This window comes from Ovis aries, chromosome 5 (genome assembly GCF_016772045.2).
Source record: "Ovis aries strain OAR_USU_Benz2616 breed Rambouillet chromosome 5, ARS-UI_Ramb_v3.0, whole genome shotgun sequence".
NCBI lineage: Eukaryota > Metazoa > Chordata > Mammalia > Artiodactyla > Bovidae > Ovis > Ovis aries.
Window position 1 is genome coordinate 797,426 of NC_056058.1, and position 23,407 is coordinate 820,832.

Below are 23,407 nucleotides of genomic sequence, written 5' to 3' on the forward strand. Positions count from 1 at the left end.
CTCGATGGATGAGGCGGGCCAGGGAGGCGCTGGGGAAACATGGAGCCTGCAGGGGCCCAGTCTTCTCCCAGGGTCCAGGCATGGCTCCTGCAGCCAGTGTCTGCAAGCTGGGGACAACTCAGAGGAGAACTCCCTGCTGGCCTCAAGGCTGAGTTCAAGGACTGCATGCTGTACCCTCAACACAGCCTTGACCTCAGGGGCAGCGAGAGAGGCTGCAGGAGGCATCAGGAGATACAGCCTTCTTCCCTGTCACAGGAATAGCCCTGCTCACTCAGCCACTTGAGACATGTGGGGTGGCCACAGGCAAGTCCACCCTGGGGTTCCAGTTCCTCCACCAAGCACTGCCCTGACTTCAAGCAGCCCCGCCACTTCACCCACCGTGACAACAGCTCCTCAGTGGTCCCCAAGCCTTTGCTCACAGAGAGGGGTAGGGTGGGGAGAGACCTGCCCTTCTCCTTTGAGCTGCACTCTGTGAGGGGGCCCTGAAGTGCTGCTCAGGCCCCAGCAAGTCACAGGTGAGTGGGCTCACTCTTCCGAGTTTTCTCATGCAGCCCTCTCTCCCTAGAACCCCAGCATGCCTCCAGCAGGCATGCAGGGCCTGACCTGAGGGCTCCGGGCATGTGGTGAGAATACGAGAAGCTTCACTGGCCTCAGGACTGGTCTTAGTACCTAAGACCCAAGACGAATCTATTTCCTGGGAATCTCCCCCAACCTTCCTGTTTCTCCTTCCTCTTCACCGCGGCCAGGTTGTTGACACTGGTCTCAGGCATGACCCTCCCTGGGACCAGCCTCTGGCCCTAGCCTTGTCATAAAGCTCTGCTGCCTCCCTGGCCAGCCCATCCAACTCACTTGCCCTAATACATCTATGTGCCCCAGTCAGATGCCTTCTGTCTCCAGGCCTCAGTTTTGCCAACTGTACAGGAAACGATCATTGTTGTTTCCGTTTGGTCTTCTACAAATAGCCTTTGGTGCATGCTAGAGTAGTTCCCTACTCCATCCTCAGGCTGAGCACAAGGGCTACTACACCTTTGGTTCCAGGGAGGCAACACCTAGGCCTATAATCCTCATTCTTCAGGACTTTGGAAATGGCCAGAGCCGACCTCTTCAGAGTCTGTGTGGCAGTTCTGCGGTTTTCTGGGAATATCAGGCAGCTGTGCTCTTTCTGACAGTGTCAACCCAGACATAGCAGGTCTAGGAGAAGGGAAAGGTGGATCCCTATTCCTAGTGTTTAAGTGTCTGGACCTAACAATTCTTGAAAGCAGAATATCTTGGCTTTTAATGCTTCAAGCCAATAAATACTTCATAAGCCTTTGACTGTGTGGATCACAACAAACTGTGGAAAATTCTGAAAGAGATGGGAATACCAAACCACCTGACCTGCCTCTTGAGAAACCTATATGCAGGTCAGGAAGCAACAGTTAGAACTGGACATGGAACAACAGACTAGTTCCAAATAGGAAAAGGAGTACGTCAAGGCTGTATATTGTCACCCTACTTATTTAACTTATATGCAGAATACATCATGAGAAATGCTGGGCTGGAGGAAGCACAAGTTGGAATCAAGATTGCCGGGAGAAATATCAATAACCTCAGATATGCAGATGACACCACCCTTACGGCAGAAAGTGAAGAAGAACTAAAGAGCCTGTTGATGAAAGTGAAAGAAGAGAGTGATAAAGTTGGCTTAAAGCTCAACATTCAGAAAACTAAGATCATGGCATCGGTCCCATCACTTCATGGCAGATAGATGGGAAAACAGTGGAAACAGTGTCAGACTTTATTTTTCTGGGCTCCAAAATCACTGCAGATGGTGATTGCAGCCATGAAATTAAAAGATGCTTACTCCTCGGAGGAAAGTTATGACCAACCTAGACAGCATATTAAAAAGCAGAGACAGTAATTTGCCAACAAAGGTCTGTCTAGTCAAGGCTATGGTTTTTCCAGTGGCCATGTATGGATGTGAGAGTTGGACTGTGAAGAAAGCTGAGTGCCGAAGAATTGATGCTTTTGAACTGTGGTGTTGGAGAAGACTCTTGAGAGTCCCTTGGACTGCAAGGAGATCCAACCAGTCCATCCTAAAGGAGATCGGTCCTGGGTGTTCATTGGAAGGACTGATGTTGAAGCTGAAACTCCAATACTCTCTCTGGCCACCTGATGCAAAGAGCTGACTCATTTGAAAAGACCCTGATGCTGGGAAAGATTGAGGGCGGAGGAGAAGGGGACAACAGAGGATGAGATGGCTGGATGGCATCACCGACTCAGCGGACATGGGTTTGGGTGGACTCCAGGAGTTGGTGATGGACAGGGAGGCCTGGCGTGCTGCGGTTCATGGGGTCCCAAAGAGTCAAACACGACTGAGCGACTGAACTGAACTGAAGCCAATAAATTGTTTTTGCTAAAGCTGATTGGGTTGGGTAACCTGCCACATCTAGTTAGGTAGGCCCTGACTGAAGCAAAGGACAGATATCCTGACTTTTACGCTGGGACAAACCAGGGCACTTTTAATGTCCAGCTGGAGCCAACTGAGGAAGGTCACCCAATCTCGTTCAGGCTCCCTCCCCGCATTCTGAAAGTGAAATAGCAACCGGTTATCCTCCTAGCAGCTCAGTGTCTTCAGAGTGGTGAGCCACCCTCCCAGTGGGCCAGTTCCTAGGACCACCTCCCCGATAGAAGACGCTTGGAGGGTGACGAACAGTCTTCCCATCCTTTGATGCCCACCCTGTGCCCACCAGACAGGGAGCACAGACAAACCACAGATCAGAGGCCATCACAGGAGGAGAGTCCAGAGGAGCGGCCTGTAGAAGAGGTGCACCGGATTTTAGGCTGTCAGGGGTTTTCCAGGTGAGAGAGTCGGTAGTGGGGAGGGGCCAGTTCAGCTGCAGAGTCCAGCAGGAGCCATGGCGTGGAGGGTGCCGTCTGATGCTTGTAGGGGGTCCCACCTCCAGGGGGTGGGCGGCGAGCCACAGCGGAGGGTCCTGAATGCAGCGCTGGACTTACGGCCTTGATCCTGAGGCCCGCAGCAGAGCAGAGGCCGGGTGAGCGGGGACGCCTCGGGGATGGGTGGCCTCAGAAGGGAGCCCCGCGGCAGGCTCCCCCGCAGCCCCACCCGGCGCTCTGCGCGCCCGGCCTTCCCCCTGCGGCCGCGAGGGGGCGCCGCGCCGCGCCGCTCGAGGGCGGCCGGCGGAGTGAGGCGGGCTGCGCCCCCGGCCGCGCGCGGCGGGCGGCCGGCGGCCGGCAGGGTCCGCGGCGCCGCGGGTCGGCGGGAGCGGTGGGCTCTGCCCCTGGGCCGAGCTCCGACACGGGGCGCGCCGGGAGCCGGTGAGTCGGGGCGCGGCCGGGCGGGGCGCAGGCAGGAGCCGCGGCGGCGGCGGCGGCGGGTCCCGACGCGGAGGGGCGCGGCTGCGAGCCCGCGGGCCGGCAGGTGCCCGGGCCTCCGCGCGGGGGCTCGCGGGCTGACCGCGGGCGCGCGTGGGTGGCAGCGCGCGGGGCCGGCCGGCTGGCGGGGCCGGGAGCCCGGCTCTCCGGAGTGCGCGCCGCGCGGGCGGGGACGGAGAGGCGGCGCCGCGGGGCGCGGTGCGTGCGCGGGGAGGGCGCACCCCCGGCCGCCGGGCTCGTTACTCTGCCGCGCGGGCACCGCCGCTCGCCTTGGCGCGAGGAGCAAGCTTCCCCAGCTGCTCGAGTGGCAGGAAAAGCCGGCCTGGGCCCAACGCCTACCCAGCACGAGACCTCAGTTTCCCCGACTGTGAAATGGGAACAGGAAGGCTGACCTGCCGACTGCTTATGAAGATGGCAGAGGGCCTTGTGTGTGGGAGAAGAGGATGTTGTCACCTCTAAAGCTGGGATAGGATGGAGGAAGGGATCCATGAGAGAGAGCCTGCAGGGGCAATGGGGTCAGCTCCGGGTTCTGGGTGTGTTCCTCATTAGTGACGGTGGGCAGGGCCAGGAAACCTGGAGTCCGCTCCTCTCTGCATCCACGCGGGGATTGGGAGGCCTGGAGGGGAAGAGGCCAGGGAGGCTCCTGCCCCTGCCCCAGGCTCAGCGTGGGGAGCAATGTTAAAAAGACAGACAAGCCAGCCTGGGGTATGGAGGGGCTCGCCCTTGTCCCTGTCTCCTGGTTCTCTGAGGCAGGTGTCCTGCTGAGTCTCAGGAGTCAGAGAGGTGTCCTGGGAAGATTTGCTTGCAGGCAGGTGCCGTGTCTCCATCTTAGTTGAAGTTACTGAGGCTTAGAGCAGTCACAGGACTTGTTCAAGGTCTCAGGACCATCAAGCGGCAAAGATGGAGTTTCAGCCATGTAGGACTGGTTCCAAAAGCCGTACGCCAGTCACTGTGCCAAGGAACCAGGAGAGGCCTGGGTTTGTTGCCTCGCTTGCCTACAGCGTTGCATCCCTTAACCTCCTGTGTGCTGTCTGCTGCTGGCTCTGAGGAGTGCTTACAAGCAGAGGTGGGAGAGGGGAGCTGAGTAAGTCATCTAAAGTAAAGCCAAGGTAATGGCAGGAGATAAGTGGTAGGAAAAAAAAAAAAAACAGTAATTAGGCTGGAGCCTGAGGAGGGGGTGAGGAGAGGCTTACCCTGCTCAGAGAGGATGTGTCTGAGCCTTGACCACTGACCACGGCTGTGACGTGACTCCCACAAAAAAGGTCCGAAGGTGCAAGGCCCCTGAAGCAGGCACAGGTGGGAGGAGGGAGGGGCTGAAACAGCCAGTTTTGTGAGCTGTGGAGTTTGACCTTTCCTCCAGGTGTGACAGACAGGCCCCGGGGTTTGAGTTTTGAGTATTGAAAGGATGTCCCTAAGGTGAGTGGAGAGGACTCTCAGGAGCAGGACAGGGAGCAGGGAGGAGGCTGTGGAGTCTGCCAGAGATTCTCAAGGTTAGCCAACCAGCTGCCACATGTGGAGTCTGCCATCCTGGCAGAGCCAGGGGCTCAAGAAGGGCAGGGTCTTCTGCAGATGGTGGAGTTGTTAGCTGTTGTGGACAAGAGACCCAGTTTGGTCTGAAGCCCTACCCCTCTTCCTGCATCCTTCCGGGTGCCCATCTCAGACCTCCCTGTGCCTGGCAGGGGATGGAGTGCCTGCCCTGAATGTGTCGAGATGAGATGCTGGGTGTTCAAATCAATCTCTGCATCCTCTCATATGTTCCCATAAGTCTTTGAGCTAATCCAGCTCTGACTTGTACTTTGACCCAGGCCTAGAGTCAGCCATTTCTCAAGAAGCCTTGGTGTCTTTTAGTGGGGTTGTGGTGGGGGTTAGAAACCAGTATCTGAACAATGAGCAATGACATGCTCGTTGCTACCATGGTGTCACTGACCCTAGACCTTCTCAGTGGTCTGAACCAAGCACTCCTTTTCTAAAATGGAAAGTTAATAATAGTTCCATCTCCTTTCTCCTACAGTATGAACCTGGTTCCCCCAAAATATCAATATAAAAGCTGAGTTATATTTTATTTGATGGAAATTTTTAGGACTTAAGCCCAGGAGGCAGCATGTCAAGTAACCCTGAGACAACTGCTCCAAGGAGGCGAGAGGGGGAGCAAGAAGTTTTGCAACAGACGGCAAATAGTCTAAAGTCATAAGATTACTGTAAATTAAAGAAAACCAGATATCTCAAGTTAAGGAACCTAGCACTTTTCTATGTGTGGGAAGATGCAAGAGTCTGGACTTACTGAAATCATTCCTTTGATATGCTCCTCAGCTAGTATCCCTTTTTTTCAATCCCGAGTTTCCTCAGGGCTCACCGTGAGGAGTGGCTGCAGTCTGAGGCTGCTGGATGGCAGGTATTGTTCTTTCCTGAGTTCCCTCAGGGCCCACCAGCTCACCATCCATGCTGGCTCCAATTGCTGATGACTGTGACATCCTTTGTTTACTGACATGGCAGGAAATATTCCATTTCTCAGTAATAATTTGCTTAACCCTAGAATACACTCAAAATACTTTCAGAATCACTACATCCGAACCAACCAAAACCTACCAGGTCACGTTCAGGATTTCTTTAGCTGTCAAGTCAGCACTATGTAAATATGTTATCGACTTGATATACCATTAGTTTCTTCTGTTTCTGTTTGCACACCATTCTTTTTTTCCCCTTTATGATATAATTTAATTTTTGAACGTTTGTTTTACATGGTCCAAAGGTCAAAACTAAAAAAAAAAAAAAAAAAAAACTCTGTATTTGAAGTCTCAATCCCATTCCTGCCTCTTTCTTCTTGTTCCCGTACTATGGTATTTGAAATAATTTCAGGTTTATTCTTCCTGAGTCTCTTTTGTTAAGCAAGCCACTTATAAATTATTACAAAAGCTAGTATTTATACATCTTTTTTGTGCCTTGCTTTCTCAGTTAGGAATATCTTTTTACTGGTTCGTAGAGACGCTCCTCGCTCCTTTGTGCCGCACACTGTACTCCATTCTGAGGCTCTTCCTTACTTATTCAACTATCTTGTGCATTGACATTTGGGTTTTTTTTTACAAGCCTTTGCTATTAAAAATAATGGAATAATATATAACCTTGCACATAGGTTGCTTGTATTTGTGGAGGCATATTATTGATTCCAAGAAGGAAGAGTAAGTGAATATTGATTTTGTTAACTATTCTTGATTTCCCTCTCCCCAAATTCTGCACTCCTACCAACAGGTGTGGCAGTGTGTTTCCCCCACACCCGCATGGACCTGAGAGCCAGTAAATAGTGTTTCAATACATTTTAATTTGCATTTCAGTGATTATGAGTGAAATTAGACAGCTTTTCATTTGCTTATGAGTCATTCGATCTTCTTTTTTTCTGTAAATTGCCTGTCTATATATTTTGTCCATTTCCTTTTGGATTTGAGGGTGCTCTTTTCTTTGGATTTTTAAAATTTTGTCTAAAATACATATTAGAGATAGTAGTGCTTTATCTTTGTTAAATTGCGACTATTTCTCCCAGGTTTCTTTTCACTCGTTCATTGTGAGTTTTACCATTAAAAGCTTCTGTTTTGAGACCATTGATTTAGTCATTCTTTTCATTTATTGCATCTAGATTTTGAATCCTAGTTAGAAAGGCTTTTCTCAACCCACCTGTAATGGAATTCACCTCTGTTTCCTAATAGTCTTTTGGTTCTGTGCTTAGTTTACAGATCCAGTCATCTTTTTCCAAATATCTATCTGACATTTTTTTAAAGGCTATCTTTTCTCTGGTGATCCGAAATGCATTTGTGTCATATACTAAATATCCAGATGCAGCTGGACCCGTTTCTAGTCTGTCACGCAGCTTTATCCCTTTGTGTGCTGGTGTCACGTGTAGGAGCTACACTGTGTGTGTCTGTGTGTGTCTGTGTGAACAGCAAAGAAAACTGTATCTACAACTGTCGCAATAGAGGAAAGAGATTGACCTCAATTCTCATTATTATGTTTTGATATCTGGTAGGGATAATCTTCCTTCCACTGCTTTTATTTCACGGTTTTCCTAGCTATTCTAACATGTTGCTGATATCTTTTGTTAGGATCATATTAACTTTATGTATAACTTCAGGATAATTGATGTTTTTGTGAAGTTGAGTAATCTTGTCCAAAAACAAGGAATGTCTTCATTTGTATTTAAGATTCCTTACTGTTATATTTGCTCAAAACCACTTTCAGGAGCATTTTGAAGTTTTCTTCATGTCAAGTTTGTTCATGAATATTTTACCTCGTTTGTTCCTATTATGATGGGGAAAACTTTTCCCCCATCCTATCTTTTTTTCATGGCTTATATCTTTTTGTTTATTTTTTTCAACATAATTAAGATTTATACAATTCTCACACAACAGTATGATACAAATTCTATTCAAGTTCCCATAGATGGTAACTTCAGTTCAGTTCAGTTCAGTCCCTCAGTTGTGTCCGACTCTTTGCGACCCCATGAATCGCAGCACGCCAGGCCTCCCTGTCCATCACCAACTCCCAGAGTTCACTCAGATTAACGTCCATCAAGTCAGTGATGCCATCCAGCCATCTCATCCTCGGTCGTCCCCTTCTCCTCCTGCCCCCAATCCCTCCCAGCATCAGAGTCTTTTCCAATGAGTCAATTCTTTGCATGAGGTGGCCAAAGGACTGGAGTTTCAGCGTCAGCATCATTCCCTCCAAAGAAATCCCAGGGCTGATCTCCTTCAGAATGGACTGGTTGGATCTCCTTGCAGTCCAAGGGATTCTCAAGAGTCTTCTCCAACACCTCAGTTCAAAAGCATCAATTCTTCGGTGCTCAGCCTTCTTCACAGTCCAGCTCTCACATCCATACATGACCACAGGAAAAACCATAGCCTTGACTAGACAGACCTTAGTCGGCAAAGTAATGTCTCTGCTTTTGAATATGCTGTCTAGGTTGGTCATAACTTTTCTTCCAAGGAGTAAACGTCTTTTAATTTCATGGCTGCAGTCACCATCAGGAAACACTAAAATATATTCAGGGGCATAAAACAAAGGTGCAAAAATTACATGATCTAAATATATTGAAATCATGCAGAGTCTGTTCTCTTATGACTATGGAATTATGTTAGAAATCAATATTGAAGATATTTGAAAATAACCCACATATTTTTAAGTGCAGTGTGACATTTACCAGGAGAGATCTTCAAGATAGCCATCAAAAGCCTGAATAACTTAGACTGAAAAAAACACAGAGGGTGTTTGCAGAGAATAAAGCATTGAAATGAGAAATTAATATTAAAGATACTTTAAACAAAATCCTATGTATTTGGAAATTAAATGATGGGTGTTTCTAAGAAGCCATAACAAGAAAAATTAGACAATATTTGTAATAGAATAATAATGAGAAAAGAGTTTACCATAATTTATTTCACGCAGCTGAAGCTACTCAATGCATTTAAATACAAAGTGGAGTCTTGAGTAAGGTATAAAACTGAATAATGGACAGTGGCATAAAACTTTGTGAAATTTGAAGAAAATCTGAACTTTAGGTATCTCTTGCTAATTCCTGTTGCTAAAACCAACAACAGGTTTTTTTAATTATTTTTACAGCTTAGTATTTCTTTATATTCTCTGAATTGGTTTAGAAGTTTCAAGCCTCATTCACAAATATTTTTAATCACTAAGATATATTGCCTTGACTTTTAGCACTAATACTAGATGCTAAAAAGCATGGAACTGTATCAGAGTTTTGCATGAATATAAATTAGAAATGTGGCATTCTACACATTCTACACATACGAAGTCAAACAAGTGGAATCGAAATATCATGGATTTTTTAGCTAGGCAAAAATTCATAAATTTTCTAAAATATATATATTATACATACTATGTAGTACATATACATTTAGTATGTACATCTAGTAGTACATACATATAGTGTGTATAATATATATGTGTGTGTGTGTTTGTGTGAAAAAGCCTTTTCTACTAGATAAAGGCTGGAGGAAGAACAACAACAGAAAAGAAGACGTGGCGAAGTTGGAAAACATACTCTAAATGAAGTGGGAGCACTGAATAGGAAATAGAAAAGGAGAAAAAACTAGATAACAGTGAAAGATCCTCATATGATCTGTTGTTTTTAAATATGGCTGCTCGTTAGAAACATATTTGGAGGTACCTGGGCATTTGTATTTTTTCAAAAAATTCTAAGATAACTATTATGCATCTGGATTTTTAAAAATGTTACAGGTTTTTCTATTAAATGGTAGTTTTGATGATACAGAATTCTGTTATTTTCTGTTGATTAATCATGATACAATTATATTAAGCGAATAATACTTCAGTCAGTTCAGTTCAGTTGCTCAGTTGTGTCCAACTTATTGCAACCCCATGAGCTGCAGCACTCCAGGCTTCCCTGTCCATCACCAACTCCTGGAGCTTCTTCAAACTCACGTCCATCGAGTCGGTGATGCCATCCAACCATCTCATCCTCTGTCATCCCTTTCTCCTGCCTTCAATCTTTCCCAGCAGCAGGGTCTTTTCCAATAAGTCAGTTCTTCCCATCAGGTAGCCAAAGTATTGGAGCTTCAGCTTCAGCATCAGTCCTTCCAATGAATATTCAGTGTTGATCTCCTTTAGGATTGGCTGGTTTGATCACCTTGCAGTCCAAGGGACTCTCAAGTGTCTTCTCCAACACCACAGTTCAAAAGCATCAATTCTTCCGTGCTTCTTTATAGTCCAACTTCTTTATAGTCCAACTCTCACATCTATACATGACTACTGGAAAAACCATAGCTTTGACTAGACAGACGTTTTTTCAGCAAAGTGATTGATGTCTCTGCTTTTTAATATGCTATCTAGGTTGGTCTTAGCTTTACTTCCAAGGAGCAAGCATCTTTTAATTTCATGGCTGCAGTCACCATCTGCAGTGATTTTGGAGCTCAAAAAAATAAAGTCTGTCACTGTTTCCATTGTTTCCCCATCTATTTGCTATGAAGTGATGGGACCGAATGCCACGATCTTAGTTTTTTGAATGTTAAGTTTTAAGCCAGCCTTTTCACTCTCCTCTTTCACTTTCATCAAGAGGCTCTTCAGTTCCTCTTTGCTTTCTGTCATAAGGGTGGTGTCATCTGCATATCTGAGGTTTTTGATATTTCTCCTGGCAACCTTGATTACATAATCACAATAGTAAAAGATGTTTATCAGTTTTCACAATCAATACCCAGACAGAAAATAAAAGATAATTACAATTGCAAACTGTAATGGAAGTGTGATTAACCTAATAATTTGAAATAATTGCATAAAATTTCAGGGATTGAATAGAGTGATGTTGGTAAGTGAAAGTGCCAGTCTTATGTCTTTTGGTTGGTGCACTTGATCCATTTACAGATAAGGTAGTTATCAATATGTATAATCCTATTAACATTTTCTTCATTGTTTGAGGTTTATTTTGTATAGGTCTTTTCCTTCTCTTTCATTTCCTGCCTAGAGAAGTTCCTTTACCCTGTATTGTAAAGCTGGTTCGGTGGTGCTGAATTCTCTTAAACTTTTGCTTCTCTGGAAAGCTTTTGATTTCTCCATCAAATCGGAATGAGAGTGTTGCTGGGCAGAGTATTCCTCGTTGTAGGTTCTTCTCTGTCATCACCTTAAATATATGGAAACATTCCTTTCTGGCTTGTAAAGTTTCTGTTGAGAAATCAGCTGATAACCATCTTTGCATGAAGTGTTCCCTCAGTTCAGTTCAGGTCAGGCGCTTAGTCGTGTCCGACTCTTTGCGACCCCATGAATCGCAGCACGCCAGGCCTCCCTGTCCATCACCAACTCCTGGAGTTCACAAGACTCACATCCATCAAGCCAGTGATGCCATCCAGCCATCTCATCCTCTGTCGTCCCCTTCTCCTCCTGCCCCCAATCCCTCCCAGCATCAGGGTCTTTTCCAATGAGTCAACTCTTTGTATGAGGTGGCCAAAGCACTGGAGTTTCAGCGTCAGCATCATTCCCTCCAAAGAAATCTCAGGGCTGATCTCCTTCAGAATGGACTGGTTGGATCTCCTTGCAGTTCAAGAGATACCAAGGGAACTCTAGTCTTTCCCATTCTATTGTTTTCCTCTGTTTCTTTGCACTGATCCCTGAGGAAGGCTTTCTTATCTCTCCTTGCTATTCTTTGGAACTTGCATTCAAATGGGTATATCTTTCCTTTTCTCCTTTGCTTTTCGCTTCCCTTCTTTTCACAGCTATTTGTAAGGCCTCCTCAGACAGCCATTGCTGGGAAAAATATCAATAACCTCAGATATGCAGATGACAGCACCCTTATGGCAGAAAGCGAAGAAGAACTAAAGAGCCTCTTGATGAAAGTGAAAGAGGAGAGTGAAAAAGTTGGCTTAAAGCTCAACATTCCAAAAACTGAGATCATGGCATCCAGTCCCATCACTTCATAGCAAATAGATGTGGAAACAGTGGAAACAGTGACAGACTTTATTGTCTTGGGCTCCAGAATCATTGCAGATGGTGATTGCAGCCATGAAATTAAAAGATGCTTGCTCCTTGGGAAAAAAGCTATGACCAATCTAGACAACATATTAAAAAGAGATGTTACTTTGCCAACAAAGGTGCATCTAGTCAAAACCACGACTGTAAAGAAAACTGAGTGTCGAAGAATTGGTGCTTTTGAACTGTGGTGTTGGAGAAGACTCTTGAGAGTCCCTTGGACTGCAAGGAGATCCAAGCAGTCCATCCTAAAGGAGCTCAGTCCTGAATATTCATTGGAAGGACTGATGCTGAAGCTCTAATACTTTGGCCACCTGGTGGGAAGAACTGACTCATTGGAAGAGACCCTGATGCTGGAAAGATTGAAGGTGGGAGGAAAAGGGGATGACAGAGGATGAGATGGTTGGATGGCATCACCGACTCTGTGGACATGAGTTTGAGCAAGCTCCAAGAGTTGGTGATGGACAGGGAAGCCTGGTGTGCTGCAGTCCGTGGGGTCAGAAAGAGTTGGACACGACTGAGTGACTGAACTGAACTGAACTGGTCTGGTGGTGCTAAATTCTCTTCAGCTTTTGCTTCTCTGGAAAGCTTTTGGTTTGTCCATCAAATCTGAATGTGAGTCTTGCTGGGTAGAGTATTCTTGGTTGTAGGTTCCTCTGTACTATCACTTTAAATATATGGTGCCATTCTCTTCTGGCTCATAGAATTTCTGTTGAGAAATCAGCTGATAACCTGATGCGTGTTCCTTGTATGCAATTTGTTATTTTTTTTCCCTTGTTGCTTTTAATATTTTATCCTTGTCTTTAATTTTCATCAGTTTGATTACTATGTGTCTCTCTGTGTTCCTCCTCGGGTTTATCCTGCCTGGGACTCTCTGTACTTCCTGGACTTGGTTGACTATTTCCTTTCCCATGTTAGGGAAGTTTTCAGCTCTTCTCTCTTCAAATACTTTCTTGGTTCCTTTCTCTCTCTTCTTCTTCTTGGATGCCTTTAATGCAAATGTTGGTGCCCTTAATGTTGTCCCAGAGGTTTCTTAGGCTGTCTTCGTTTTCTTCCCCCATTCTTTTTTCTATAATCTGTTCTGCAGCAGTGATTTCCACCATTCTGTCCTCCGGGTCACTTATCTGTTCTGCCTTAGTTATTCTGCTGTTGATTCCTTCTAGTGTATTTTTCGTTTCTGCTTGTTCTTTCGTTCTTCTGGTGTTTGGTAAACATTTTTTTGCATCTTCTCAACCTTTGCCTCCATTCTTTTTCTGAGATCCTGAATCATCCTCACTGTTATTTTTCTGAATTCTTTTTCGGGAAGGTTGCCTAATCTCCACTTCATTTAGTTGTTTTTGTAGGGTTTTATCTTGCCCCTTCGTCTGGGACAAAACCCTCTGCTTTTTCATCCTGGTTGACTTTCCGTAATGTGGTTTTGTTCTCGCCACTGAGGGATTGTGGTTCTTCTTGCTTCTTCTGTCTGCCCTCTGGTGGAGGAGGCTAAGAGGCTTGTGTAACCTTCCTGATGGGAGGGACTGGGGGTGGGGAAAACTGGGTCTTGCTCTGGTGGGTAGGGCCACGCCCAGAAAAACTTCCATCCAGTTATCCGCTGGTGGGTGGGGTTGTGCCCCCTCCCTGTTGGTTGTTTGGCCTGAGGTGACCCAGCCCTGGAGTCTGTGGGCTCTGTGGTGGGGTTAATGGTGACCTCTGGGAGGACACACACCGAGGGCATCTTCCAGGACTGCTGCCGCCAGTGCCCTTGTCCCCACGATGAGCCACTGCTGACCTCCACCTCCATAGGAGACCCTGCAACAGTGGTGGTCGGCCTGGTTCAGTCTCCTGAGGGCTCACTGCTCCTTTCCCCTGGATCTTGGAGTACACGCGATTTTGTTTGTGCCCTCCAGCCGGGGAGTCTCTGCTTCCCCGGTCCTGCTGGCCTTCGCCATCAGATTCCCTGGGGACTCTCAGTCCCTTTGTCAGATCCCCAGGCCTGGCATGGGGCCTAGAACCTTCACAACAGTGGGAGAACGTCTTTGATGTTATTCTTCTCCAGTTTGTGGGTCACCGCCTGACAGATGTGGGATTTGATGGTATCATGTTTGTGCCCCTCCTGCCATCTCGTTGCAGCTTCTTTTTCTTTGGACAGGAGATGCCTTTTCTCGTGGGTTCCATCATTCTCCTGATAGTTGCAATTTTTGTTCTCTTGCAGGAGGAAATGAGCCCATGTCCTTCTACTCTGCCATCTTGAACTGGAAGCTTCTATTTTCTTTTTTTTTTTTTAAGGAAACTCCATGCTGTTTTTTAAAGTGACTATACCAATTCACATTCCCACCAGTAGTGCACAGCGTTACATTTTCTCCACCTCCTCACCAATGCTTGTTATTTCTTGTTCTTTTAATATATATATATATATAGTAGCAGTTGTGAGGTGATATCTTACTGTGAATTTGATTTGCATTTCCCTGATATTTAGCGATGTTCTGCATCTTTTCATGTAACTATTGACCATCTATATGTCTTCTTTAGAAAAATATATATTCAGATATTCAGCCCATTTTTTTTTTACTTTTTTAAAAAATCATTTATTTATGATTGGAAGATAATTGTTTTACAATGTAGTGTTGGTTTACATCAGCATGAATCAGCCATAGGTATGCATGCCAATTTTTAAGTCAGATTGTTTGTTTTTTTTTTAATGGTTTTTGCTGTGAAGTTGTATGAGTTTGAAATTTTTTTGAAATTCCGAATAGTAGGAATGATGAAAGTTGGGTGGACTGGGAGGAAGGCCCAGGTGAGGTAAAGGTTGATAATGTTCCACCACCCAACTTGGTGGAGGGCCTTCAAGCATCTAATTTATTATCATGCTTCCTAACTTATATGTTAGAGATAATCTTATGTAGCCACCATTCCATACCAATGTCACTTTCCGTGAATGCTAAAATGTTAAGTGGAGTTCTCATATTTTCATCCCACGCTTTTCGTGTTGGTCTGTACTCTGGGGTCATCTCACTCTGTGAGGACGCAATTCCCACTTTGGAGACGACTAAGTTAATCAGATCTGGGGATCACCAGGGTACCTGTCTGCAGCAGACTCTGGTGCAGGGCTTCCGTGTCCTCAGGATCATGCATGGGTGATCTTGCTCAGATTAACCCGAGAGAGGCTCAACCCGAGAGAGGCTCCCAGGAGAGGCTATGCCTCCACTCCTCTGGAAGGTCAGGCAGGAGTCAGGCAGAATGTGGGTGGTCGGGCAGATGGGGAGGAAAGTGAGAGTCAAGGCCCCTGGCACTGGAGACCCCGGGAGCTCAGAGCCGGCTCTCTGCATCTTGGCTGCGAGCAGCTTGAGGACAGGCATGGAGTCACCCTTGTCACTGCCGTGCTGCACAAGGCTGGGAGCACAGCTCAGGGGGGCTCCTGGCCCTCTAACCAGCCACTGCCCAATTTCCCTGTGAATCTGAGCAGACTGAGAACACTGGAGAACCGATCAGAGGCGTCAGGAGGGAGGACCCAGTCTCTGAGGGCCAGAGCAGGCCACCCTACACCTCACACACCTAGACACCATCTGGGCGGACGCACTGGGGTGTGTGCCTGGACTGATCCTCAGAGAAGGCTATCCACAGTCCAGAGCCCTGGCCGGGAGGTGCAATCCGTTTGTAACATATTTCCATGAAAATGGTTGAAGTGTCCAGTTCCTTCACGTTTAACAGAAATGTCTCCCCAGCTCAGGAGTTCTGACAACCAGTTGTCTTGACAAACCCCTTAAGAATAAAAGATTGCACACTTGACTGTTTGTGTGAACATGTGCAAGAGGAATTGTGGAAAGGGTTAAGGATGCTGAAATGACAGTGTGTGTGACAGCTGCTCCCCTAATATGAATCGGAGGCCCCCAGTGGCTTGTGGTTTGAAAACAGATGTTTCTGCGTAAATGCAGCCAAATTCTATTAGCACTTTGGATGATGAAAGGGACGTTAAGTGTCTGCATGTTGCAATTCTGAAATGTTTGCCAGGGAAAATGTGCTTATATTTTGCAAATAGTGAGTGCAAGAAGAAGGAACAAATTAGATTATCACACTGTATGCAGCCAATTTCGTGAGCAGAGTCCTTGACAGATGCACGTTGTATATGATCAATGTGATCAGTGGTATTGCCCTCAATGAATGATGAGGCAGCCCCTCTTTCCTACCCGTGGCCATTTTCATCCTCGGCTCAGACAGGGAAGGCAGCCCAAGGTCACATGGCACCCAGGCCTCCTGGGACTTTCAGGGAGAAAGTCGCAGATGTTCCTTTCATTAAAAAAGTCTTGCTGGAGGATAGTTGGTTCGCAGCGCTGTGTTAGTTTTAGGTGTTCAGCAACGTGAATCATACACGTAAAATCCAGTTACGTATGCATATGTGATATGTATGTAAATACACACCCGTATTTACTTTTTTAGATTCTTTTTCTGTGTAGGCCATTGCAGAGTGTTGCAGAGTGTTCCCTGTGATCCTCATTAGTTAGTTATCCATCTTATGTATAGTAGTGTGCATGCGTCGGTCTCCTGGTTTATCCCTACTCCCCTTACCCCCCTGGTAACCATAAGTTTGCTTTCTACATCTGTAACCCTCTGTTGTGTAGACAAGTTCATCTGTACCCTTGTTTTAGATTCCATGCATAAGTGGTATAGTATGATGTTTGTCTCTCTCTGTCTGACTGACTTCACTCAGTACGACAGTCTCTAGATGCATCCCTGTTGCTGCGCGTGACGTCATTTCATTCTGTGACTGAGTAAGCTTCCGTTATACACCACATGTTCTGGTGGGCATTTAGGTCGCTTCCACGGCCTGGCTGTAGTTCTCCAGTGATGACTGGCATGTATGGATCTTTTCAAATTATGGTTTTCTCTGGATATATATCCAGGAGTGAGATTTCTGTGATCCAGAAATATGCTAGCTCTAGTTTTACCTTTTTAAAGGAACCTTTTTAAAGGTATTGCTCTCCACAGTGGCTGCACCAATTTACATTCCCACCAACAGTGTAGGAGGATTCCCTTTTCTCTGCACCTTCTCTGTTAGGGGAAGCACACTGATTGAAACTGCCCACCCTGGCCAGGCACCATAGTAACCATTTGCATGAGTTGTTTTATGACAGGAGATCCTGATAAGGAATACAGAACTAATAGGCCACCGCCAATCGGAAGAGTTCGGGAAAGGTCGAAAGGAGACAGTGTGTGTCCGTCCACTTCCCAGAATCCCTCTCGCTAGCATCCATCTTGGCTGAGCAATGCGGGCGCCACCAGGAAAGACTGATGGGCCAAATGATTGGCCAAAGACCACCCAGAAACTAATCCCATCACCGTAAAACCCCAGACTGCGAGCCACGCGGCAGAGCTGGTCTCCTGGGTTGCCCTACCCTGCTGGTCTCCACCCAGGTGCCCTTTCCCAGCAAAATCTCTTGCTTTGTCAGCACATGTGTCTCCTTGGACAATTCATTTCTGAGTGTTAGACAAGAGCCCAGTTTAGGGCCCTGGAAGGGGTCCCCCTTCCTGCAATATCTCTAGCAATTATTGTGTGTAGATTTTTTTGATGGTGGTCATTCTGACCGGTCTACAATGAGATGACACCTCATTATAGTTTTGATTTGCATTTCTCTAATGATTAATGATGCTGAGCATCTTTTCATGTGTCTGTTGGCCATCTGTATGTTGTCTTTGGAGAAATGACTATTTAGATCTTCTAATTGTTTTTTGACTGGGTTGTTTGTCTTTTTGATATCGAGCTGCATGAGCTGTGTTTTGGATATTGATCCCTTGTGAGTTGCTTCGTTTGCAAATATTTTCTCCCATTCTGAGGGTTGTCTTTTCATTTTGTTTATGGTTTCCTTTGCTGTGCAAAAGCTTTTCATTTTAATTAGATCCTATTTGTTTATTTTCGTTTTATTTTCATTACTCTAGGAGATGGATCCAAAAAAAATCTTGCTGCAGTTCATGCCAAACAATGTTCTGCCTATGTTTTCCTCCTGGAATTTTACAGTGTCTCGCCTTCCATTTAGGCCTTTAATCCATTTTGAGTCTATTTTTGTGTATGATGTGGAAAACTGTTCTAATTTTATTCTTTTATATGTAACTATCCAGTTCTCCCAGCACCACTTATTAAAGAAACTGTCTTTTCTCCAGTGATGTTCTTGCCTCCTTTGTCATAGATTAGGTGACCGTAGGCGGGTGGGTTTATCTCTAGGCTTTCTTTCCTGTTCCACTGATGTATATGTATATTTTTGTACCAGTAACAAACGTACTGTTTTGATTACTGTAGCTCTGTAGTAAAATGTTTTTCATATGGAAATTCTCAAAACATGTAAAGAGTAGGATGAACATGGACTGCATGTACTCCTCCCCCAGCTGCTACACTATTAGCTCACAGCCCATCTTCCCGTATCTGTGCTTCTATCCTATTAGGTATTTAAAGCAAATGCAAGACACCCGATTGGTTCCTCTGTCACAACTTGATATGCATCTGATAGGGATTTTATGCACAAGCAGCCTGCCATTGATACACGTAATGAAATTAATAACAATTTCTGATTATTGTCTAATAGCCAGCCCACAGTCAGATACCTAATTACTTCAAAAAATTTTTTTATAGTTGATTTGTTCAAATCAGGATCCTAGCAAGTTTCACACAGTGCATTGATTTTTATAACTCTTTGTTGTTGTTCAGTCACCCGCTCGTGTCTGACTGTTTGGGACCCCATGGACTGCAGCATGTCAGGCCTCTGTGTCCCTCACCATCTCCCAGAGTTTGCCAAGTTCATGTCCATTGCATCGGTGATGCCATCCAGCTCTCTCATCATCTGACACCCCCTTCTTCTGCCCTCAATCTTTCCCAGCATCAGGGACTTAATGAGCCAGCTGTTCACATTAGATAACCAAAATACTGGAGTTTCAGCGTCAGTATCGGTTCTTCCAAAGAGTATTCAGGGATAATTTCCCTTAAGATTGACTGGTTTGATCTTGCTGTCCAAGGAACTCTCAGGAGTCTTCTCCAGCAGCACAGTTCCAAGGCATCAATTCTTGAGCACTCCGCCTTCTTTATGGCCCAGCTCTCACAACCATACATGACCACTGGGAAGATCATAGCCTTGACTGTACGGACCTTTGTCAGCAGAGTAATATCTCTGCTTTTCAACACACTGTCTAGTTTTGTTATAGCTTTCCTGCCAAGAAGCAGACATCTGATTTCATGGCTGCAGTCACTATCTGCAGTGATTTTAGAGCCCAAGAAGAGGAAACCTGTCACTGCTTCCGCCTTTTCCCCTTCTGCTTGCCATGAAGTGATGGGGCCAGATGCCATGATCTTTTCTTTTTGAGCCAGCTCTTCCACTCTGCTCCTTTACCCTCATCAAGAGGCTCTTTAGTTCCTCTCTACTTTCTGCCATTAGACTGGTATCATCCTCATACTTGAGGTTGTTGACGTTTTGCCCACCTGTCTTGATTCCCGCTTGTAACTCATCCAGCTCAGCATTTCTCATGATGTGCTCGGTGTATAGATTAAACAAACAGGTTGCATAGACTAGTCCTGCTCCTTTCTCAATCCTGAACCGGTCAGTTGGTCCGTACAGGGTTCTAACTGTTGCTTCTTGACCTGCATACAGGTTTCTCAGGGGATGGGTAAGATGGTGTGGTTATTCCCATCTCTCTTTAAGAGCTTTCCAAGCCTATTATGCTCCACACAAAGGCTTTTACATAGTTGATGAAATAGAGGTAGATGTTTTTCCTGCAATTCCCTAGCTTTCTCTATGATCCAGCGAATGTTGGCAATTTGATCTCTGGTTCTTCTTCCTTTTCTAAACCCAGCTTGGACATCTGGAAGTTCTTGATTCACATAATGCTGAAGCCTAGCATGCAAGATTTTAAGCATGACCTTACTCGTATGGGAGATGAGGGCAATTGTTCGATGGTTAGCACGTTCTTTAGCACTGTCCTTCTTGGGAATTGGGATGAGAATTGACCCTTTCCAGTCCTGTGGGCACTGCTGGGTCTTCCAGATTTGCTGACAGAGTGAATACAACACCTTGATGGCATCATTCTTCAGGATTTTGAATAGTTTTACTGGAATTCTGTCTCATCCACTAGTTTTATTAACAGCAGCGCTTCCTAAGGCCCGCTTGGCTTCACTCTTCAGAATGTCTGGCTCTAGGTAACTGACCGCACCATTGCAGTTACCTGGTCCATTTAGATCTCTTTTGTACAGTTCTTCTGCACATTCTTTCCGTCTCTTCTTAATCTCTTCAGCGTCTACTAGGTCTTTACCATTTCTGTCCTTTATTTTGCCCATCTTTGGACAAAATATTCCCTTGATATCTCCAGTTTTCCTGAAGAGATCTGTAGTCTTTCCCCTTCACTGTTTTCTTCCAGTTTTATACACTATTCATTGAAGAAGCCTTCTTGTCTCTCCGTGCTGTTCTTTGGAAATCTTTCTCCCTTGATTTTTGCTTCTCTTCTTTCTTTAGCTATTTGTAAGGCCTCCTCAGATAACCAATCTGCCTTTTTGCTTTTCTTTCTCTTTGGGATGGTTTTGTTCGCTGCCTCCTGTATGATACTAGGGACCTCCATCCATAGTCCTTCAGACACACTGTTTACAAGTTCTAATCCCTTGAATCTATTCATTACCTCCACTGCATATTCATAGGGGATTTGATTTAAGTCATATCTGGCTGGCCTAGTGGTTTTCCCTGCTTTCTTTAGTTTAAGCCTGAATTTTGCTATGAAAAGCTAATGATCTGAGCCACAGTCATTCCAGGTTCTTGTTTTTGCTGCATGTGTACAGCTTCTCCATCTTCAGCTACAAAGAATATAATCAATTTGATTTCAGTATTGGCCATTTGGAGATGTCCATGTGTAAAATCATCTCTTGTGTTGTTGAGAAAGGGTGTTTGCTCTGACCAGTGCATTCTCTTGGCAGAATTCAGTTAGCCTTTGCCCTGCTTCATTTTGTTCTCCAAGGCCAAACTTGCCTGTTATTCCAAGTATCTCTTGACTTCCTACTTTTGCATTCCAGTCCCCAGTGATGGATAGAACATCTCTTTTTGGTGTTAGTTCTAGGCAGTCTTCTAGTTTGTCATAGAACTGATCAACTTCGGTTTCTTTGGCATCGGTGGTAGGGGTGTAGACTGGGATTACTGTGATGTTGAAAGGCTTGCCTTGGAAACAAACGGAGATCATTCTGTCATTTTTGATGCTGCACCCAAGTACTGCATTTTGGACTCTGTTGATTATGAGGGCTACTCCATTTCTTCTATGGGATTCTTGCCCGCAGTAGTGGATATAAGGGTCATCTGAATTAAATTTGCCCATTCTTGTCCATTTTAGTTCACTGATTCCTAAGATGTCAATGTTTATTCTTAACCATCTCCTCCTTGAGCATGTCCAATTTGCCTTGATTCATAGGCCTAACATTCTAGGTCCCTATGCAGTGCTGTTTTTTGCAGCATCAGATTATATTTTCATCACCAAACACATCCGCAACTGAGCATCATTTACGCTTTGACCAGATGCTTCATTCTTTCTGGGACTATTAGTAGTTCTCCGCTCTTCCCCAGTAGCATATTGGACACCTTCAGACCTGGGGGATTCTCCTTTCAGTGTCATATCTTTCTGTTGTTTTATGCAGTTCATGAGGTTCTCATGGCAAGTATACTGGGATGGTTTGCCATTCCCTCTTCCAGTGAATCACATTTTGTCAGAGCTCTCCACTGTGACTTGTCTGTCTTGGGTGGCCCTGCACAGCATAGGTCATAGCTTCATCAAGTTATACAGGTTCCTTTGCCACCACAAGGCAGTGATCTGTGAAGGGGGTTGTAACTCTCAACTCTCTTTTACTTTATTATTCTCTATTTTATTCTGTAAATGATCTCCCTCCCCTATCTTTTGTTTTCTTAAGGAATTTTTTGGTCTTTACTCCATTGATATTTTAGAGAAACAAGAGACATCCGTTCTGTAAAATGTCCCATGTTCTGAAATTGGCTGCTTGTCTCTTTCTGTTGTCAATGAACTTGTTTTTTTCTACCCCCCATACTTGCCTAACTGAGCAGTCTGAGCTAGAGCAGCACTGTCCAGTAGAAATATCATGGAGCTCTGTGAATAATTTGAAATTTTCTTCTAGCCACATTAAAAATGGTGAATTTAAGATCAGTAATACACTTTATTTAACCAGACATATCCAGGATATTATCATTCTACTGTGTAATCAATATAAAATTGCCAATGGCATATTTTACATTCCTTTTTCGCATGAGCTTTAAAATCAGACGTCCGTGTATGCTTACAGCGTGTCTCAGTTTGAATATTGTGTCATCACTGGTAACTAATATGTATGTGAATTTCACAAAAACTGCAGTTGAAAACTTATTACATAAGTTAAAAACTTATTAATAAATGTTTTCCAATAACTGTATCAAATATCAGATTTTATAAGCTTCTTTTTTAAAAAATCTGTATAACTGACCTTCACGTGTCTCCTGAGAAACCTGTTTGTGAGTCAAGAAACAATCGCTGGAATGGAGCCTGGAACAACTGACTGGTTCAGAATTGGGGAAGGAGTGCGACCAGGCTGTATACTATTGTTCTGCTGGTTTAACCTACATGCAGGATTCATCATGCAAAATGCTGGTTGGAAGACTCACAAGCTGGAATCAGGATTGCTGGCAGAAATAGCAACAACTTCAGATATACACATAATGCCACTCTAATGGCAGGAGGTGAAGACAGATTAAAGAGCCCCTTGATGAGGGTGAAAGAAGAGTGAAAAAACTGGCTTGAAACTCAAAATTAAAAAAATTAAGATCATGGCATCTGGCCACATCACTTCATGGTGAATAGGAAGACAACAAGATTTTATTTTCTTGGGACAGTGACTGCAGCCACAAAAGTAAAAGACACTTGCTTCTTGGAAGGAAAGCTATGACAAACATAGACAGCTTATTTTTTAAAAAGCAGAGATATCGCTTCACCAACAAAGGTCCATATAGTCAAAGCTGTGATTTTTCCAGTAGTGATGTATGGATGTAAGAGTTGGTCCATAAAGAAGACTGAACGCCAGCGAATGGATTCCTTCGAACTGTGGTGCTAGAGAAGACTTTGGGGAGTCCCTTGGACAGCAAGGAGGTCAGACCAGTCAGTCCTAAAGGAAATCAACCCTGAATATTCATTGGAAAGACTGATGCTCTGGCCACCTAATGCAAAGAGCCAACATGATGGAAAAGATCCAGATTCTAGGAAAGATTGAAAGCAGAGGGAGAAGAGGGCAGCAGAGGATGAGACGGTTAGATAGCGCCACTGTCTCAGTGGACATGAATTTGAGCAAACTCCGAGAGGTAGTGGAGGACAGAGGAGCCTGGCGTGCTATAGAGCATGGTGTCACAAAGAGTTGGACGTGACTTAGCGACTGAACAACAGCAACACATACTGACGTCATAGGCATGACACATGTGAACACTCATGAAGCCATCACTACAACCAGAATATCCATCGGGCTCCTTTCCCTCTGCGTAAGTATTTTCAAGTATGTCCATGTTGCCTGTGTATCAGCAGTCTCTTC

At 45.1% G+C, this 23,407-nt stretch overlaps 1 protein-coding gene across 2 annotated transcripts in view; it reads left to right on the forward strand.

The window, feature by feature from the left end:
- Positions 1-3,169: 3,169 nt before the first annotated feature.
- RASGEF1C (RasGEF domain family member 1C) overlaps positions 3,170-23,407 on the forward strand; it is a 105,928-nt gene continuing 85,690 nt past the window's right edge. For both annotated transcript variants that reach the window (XM_042250845.2, XM_042250846.2), the window contains exon 1: positions 3,170-3,318. The gene's annotated coding sequence lies outside the window, so the exon portion shown is untranslated. The remainder of the gene's footprint in view (positions 3,319-23,407) is intronic.